Here is a 6,000-nt window from a genome sequence, read left to right on the forward strand (position 1 = left end):
GTCCCCCCCCCCCCCCCCCACATCCCTGGCTGTGATCATTGACAACTGGTGGCAGCGGTGGGAGATTACAGAACGTCTGTGGCTGGATGGAACAATCATTCCTGTCACTGAAGACTTGGACGGTTCTGTGCAGAGTTTTCAGGATCTGACTCGGTGTTTTTAATTTTTTTTTCTTTACCGGTGACATTGTGTGTCGCAGTTACACCCCTCTCCCTCCTCTTGTTTTTCTGTCCTTCCTTTTGGTTGGCAATGATGGCTGTGCTTGATGAGGCCTGGTACAATCGGCAAGAGCCTCCTTCTGCTGATTATAACGGGGTCTACCGAGCTGGGGTACCTCTTTTTCAGTACCACCCTGTGTTTCAGGAGGTCCACTTTCCATTGGCTGGAGTCTGAATGAAGGACGCTGGCTGGAATTCCTTGATTACATGAGAGCATATAAAAGCTGACTGCTTCTCCACGTATTTCCAGTCTCACAACGCTTTATTCACAGAACACAGAATATATGTAACAGATACAGAGGGCAGGTCCATTCAAAAGTGGCAGGCCAGACATACATTACAATAGCCGCAGGGGGCGGGAGCCTGCTGATATTTACTGTGGGAATTACAAAGGTGGGGGAGGTCAGAAGGGGGATATCTTGTCTCCTCTGCCCAGGGACGCAGCCTGTGGGCTGATGCATTAGGGACATATATCTCACATGGAACCTATTATACATATACTGCATAACATATTCTTGGTGCTGGGGGGTTCCGTAACATTGCTCCCCTTTTCAGCGACGCGATCCGCATACACAGTCTGACATACCTCCCAACTTTTGAAGATGGGAAAGAGGGACAAAGTTAGCGGCGCGCGAAGCGCGCCGCGGCAAATTTTAGGCCACGCCTCTGACCACACCCATTCATAATTAGTCACACCCATATCCACGTCCCAACTACACCCATTTAGCACTGCTGATCACACTGTTTCATATACAATAGTTATAAACAAAAAAATATGGCCACACAGTGCTCCATACTGTATAATGACCGCACATGACGCTCCATACTGTATAATGGCCACACATGATGCTCCATACTGTATAATGGCCACACATGACGCTCCATACTGTATAATGGCCACACATGATGCTCCATACTGTATAATGACCGCACATGATGCTCCGTATTGTATATTGACCGCACATGATGCTGCATACTGTATACTGGCTGCACATGATGCTCCATATTGTATAATGACTGCACATGATGCCCCATACTGTATAATGGCCACACATAACGCTCCATACTGTATAATGACCGCACATGATGCTCCATACTGTATAATGGCCGCACATGATGCTCCATACTGTATAATGACCGCACATGATGCTCCATACTGTATAATGGCCGCACATGATGCTCCATACTGTATAATGACCGCACATGATGCTCCGTATTGTATATTGACCGCACATGATGCTGCATACTGTATACTGGCCGCACATGATGCTCCATATTGTATAATGACTGCACATGATGCTCCATACTGTATAATGGCCGCACATGATGCTCCATACTGTATAATGACCGCACATGATGCTCCATACTGTATAATGGCCGCACATGATGCTCCATACTGTATAATGACCGCACATGATGCTCCATACTGTATAATGGCCGCACATGATGCTCCATACTGTATAATGACCGCACATGATGCTCCATACTGTATAATGGCCGCACATGATGCTCCATACTGTATAATGACCGCACATGATGCTCCGTATTGTATATTGACCGCACATGATGCTGCATACTGTATACTGGCTGCACATGATGCTCCATATTGTATAATGACTGCACATGATGCCCCATACTGTATAATGGCCACACATAACGCTCCATACTGTATAATGACCGCACATGATGCTCCATACTGTATAATGGCCGCACATGATGCTCCATACTGTATAATGACCGCACATGATGCTCCATACTGTATAATGGCCGCACATGATGCTCCATACTGTATAATGACCGCACATGATGCTCCGTATTGTATATTGACCGCACATGATGCTCCATACTGTATAATGGCCGCACATGATGCTCCATATTGTATAATGACTGCACATGATGCTCCATACTGTATAATGGCCGCACATGATGCTCCATACTGTATAATGACCGCACATGATGCTCCATACTGTATAATGACCGCACATGATGCCCCATACTGTATAATTGCCACACATGACGCTCCATACTGTATAATGACCGCACATGATGCCCCATACTGTATAATTGCCACACATGACGCTCCATACTGTATAATGAACACACATGACGCTCCATACTGTATAATGACGGCATGCATACCGTATAATGGCCCCACATGATGCTCCATACCGTATAATGGCCGCACATGACGCTCCATACTGTATAATGACCGCACATGATGCTCCATACTGTATGATGACCACACATGATGCTCCATACTGTATGCTGGGTGCACATGATGCTTCATACTGTATAATGACCGCACATGATGCTGCATACTGTATAATGACCGCACATGATGCTCCATACTGTATAATGGCCACAGTTCTCCATACTGTATAATGACATACAGGCACGCAGCTCACACACACACGCTCACACACATGCACACGCACACAGCTCACACACACGGCCCACACACACGCAGCACACACACATGCAGCATCACACACAGCTCACACACGCACGCAGCTCACACACATGCAGCATCACACACAGTATCACACATACACACGCAGCATCACAAACGCAGCTCACAAACACATGCAGCTTTGACACAAATGCATCACATACGCAGCCTTCACACACACACACACACAGCCATCACACACACACGCAGTCATCACACACACACACGCAGTCATCACACACACACACGCAGCCATCACACACACACACACACACGCAGCCATCACACACACACGCAGCCATCACACACACACCCCAGCCATCACACACACGCAGCCATCACACACACACACCCAGCCATCACACACACACACCCAGCCATCACACACACACACACCCAGCCATCACACACACACACCCACAGCCAGGTTGGCACTAGGAGGGTGCTGGCTGGCACTGTTAGAGGTGTTACAGTGCTACCTGTGGATGGAGAGGTGCATGGACACACTGCACTATCTGGTTTGCAGGCTTCTCCCTGCCGCCCCTTATCCGCCATACACAATGCATGCCGGTGTGTGCCGGTAATGATGACCGCCTCCCTCCCCCTCACACGCCGCTGCCGCCTCCGAGTGACACAAGGACCAGACTCTGCGCCTCAGCATCGGGTACCACAGATTCCCGCGCATGCGCGTTGCGGTGCGTGGTGGGGGAGACACCAGGCTGGAGTCGGCGCCGCGCACGCAGCTGGTCCCTCCTTCCCCGATCTCCTGGCCCAGATTTACTAAACAAAGGCTGCAGAGTGTGATCATGCCGGCCGCTTACGTCACTGACCCCGCCCGGAGTGCGGGACTAGTCCTAATCGTCTCTACGTCCCGGAAGTGGGCGGGGCTTCACCGGCGGCCGCAAATTCGGGATTTTAAATGCCCGAAGCGGGACAGCGGGACCCCGGTGCCAAAGCGGGACTGTCCCGCTGAAATCGGGACGGTTGGGAGGTATGGTCTGATCCTTAACGGATCGGTTTGGGGATGACCGAAGTTTATGGGGTTGGTACAAGTTCCGTTTGTCGACTTAGTCCATCGACGTTACCGTTTTGTTTGCCGGGTCTGTAGTGGATGGTGAAGTCCAGAGGTTGTAGGGCTAAACTCCACCGCAGTAATCTGGCGTTGTCTCCGGAGACCCGATTAAGCCAGACTAGGGGATTATGGTCCGTTAGGAGGGAAAACTGTCGTCCATACAAATATGGTTGTAACTTTTTGAGTGCCCATACTACTGCCAGGCACTCCTTCTCGATGGCCGCATAGCTCACTTCACGGGGCAGTAGTTTCCGACTCAGGTAAGCTACCGGGTGTTCTTGGCCGTCCGGCCCGACTTGGCTCAGTACTGCCCCCAATCCAAACATAGAAGCGTCCGTGTGAACAAGGAAACGTTTAGTTGGATCAGGTGCGGCCAATACAGGGGTATTGGTGAGGGTGTCCTTTAGCTGGCGGAAGGCTTCCTCACACTCTGGGGTCCGGGTTACCTGGCGGGGTTGGTTCTTACAGGTCAGATCAGTGAGGGGCTTGGCTACGCTGCTGTAATTGGGAACGAATTCCCTGTAATACCCCGCTGTCCCTGGAAACGCCATGACCTGGGTTTTAGTGCGTGGGGTGGGCCATTTGGCTATGGCCTCAATCTTGGCTGGTTCTGGTCGCTGTTTCCCACTTCCCACCCAGTGCCCTAAATACTGAACCTCTGCTTTGCCCACGTGACACTTGTTTGGGTTCAGGGTGATTCCGGCCTTGTGGATCCTGTCTAATACTGTCTCTAGGTGATTTAGATGCTCTTCCCATGTCGCGCTGTAGATGGCGATGTCGTCGAGGTAGGCACACGCATAGTCCTGGAGACCATCCAGAAGCCGGTCAGCCAGCCTCAGGAAGGTCGCCGGGGCATTCTTCATCCCGAATGGCATAACTCGAAACTGGAATAAGCCGTAGGCACAAGCATAGTCCTAGAGACCATCCAGAAGCCAGTCAGCCAGCCTCTGGAAGGTCGCCTGGGCATTCTTCATCCCGAATGGCATAACTCGAAACTGGAATAAGCCGAACGGGGTGACAAATGCCGACTTGGGAATAGCGTCAGGACTATGGGGAATCTGCCAGTAGCCTTTGCATAGATCGATGGTGGTCAAATACTTTGCCCCGCCAGCCGGTCTAACAGCTCATCCACGTGCGGCATGGGATACGCATCCGTCACCGTTTTCTCATTGAGCCTGCGATAGTCTACACAAAACCGTGTAGTCCCATCCTTCTTGGGCACTAACACTACGGGGGATGCCCAGAGACTATCTGACTCTTCAATGACCCCTAAACGCAACATCTCTCGTATCTCTTGTCGCATCCCTTCTCGTACAGACTCAGGGACGCGGAAGGGGGGTTGTCGCAGGGGGGTCTGATCTACCTATGTGCACTGAAGAGGACTTGTGCTGCCGAAAATATGGCTACCTATGTGCACTGAAGAGGACTTGTGCTGCCGAAAATATGGCTACCTATGTGCACTGAAGAGCTGCACTGCTGAAAATATGGCTACCTATGTGCACTGAAGAGCTGTGCTGCTGAAAATATGGCTACCTATGTGCACTGAAGAGGAGCTGCGCTGCCAAAAATATGGTTACCTATGTGCACTGAAAAGCTGTGCTGCCGAAAATATGGCTACCTATGTGCACTGAAGAGGAGCTGCACTGCTGAAAATAATGCTACCTATGTGCACTGAAGAGCTGTGCTGCTGAAAATATGGCTACCTATGTGCACTGAAGAGGAGCTGCGCTGCCGAAAATATGGCTACCTATGTGCACTGAAGCGCTGTGCTGCCGAAAATATGACAGCCTATGTGCACTGAAGAGGAGTTGCGCTGCCGAAAATATGACTACCTATGTGCACGGAAGAGCTGTGCTGCCGAAAATATGGCTACCTATGTGCACTGAAGAGGAGCTGTGCTGTTGAGAATAATGGCGGCCTGTGCGCACTGAAGAAGAGTCGCGCTGCTGAGAATTATGGCTACCTATGTGCACTGAAGAGGAGCTGCACTGCCGAAAATATGGCTACCTATGTGCACTGAAGAGGAGCTGCACTGCCGAAAATATGGCTACCTATGTGCACTGAAGAGCTGCACTGCTGAAAATATGGCTACCTATGTGCACTGAAGAGGAGCTGTGCTGATGAGAATAATGGCGGCCTGTGCGCAATGAAGAAGAGTCGCGCTGCTGAGAATAATGGCAGCTGTGAGCACTGAAGAGGAGCTGCTCTGCTGAGATCCATAGCGGTCTGGTGCATTGAAGAAGAGCCTGTCTGCCGAGAAC

The sequence above is a fragment of the Ranitomeya variabilis genome, chromosome 3 (assembly GCF_051348905.1).
Source record: "Ranitomeya variabilis isolate aRanVar5 chromosome 3, aRanVar5.hap1, whole genome shotgun sequence".
NCBI lineage: Eukaryota > Metazoa > Chordata > Amphibia > Anura > Dendrobatidae > Ranitomeya > Ranitomeya variabilis.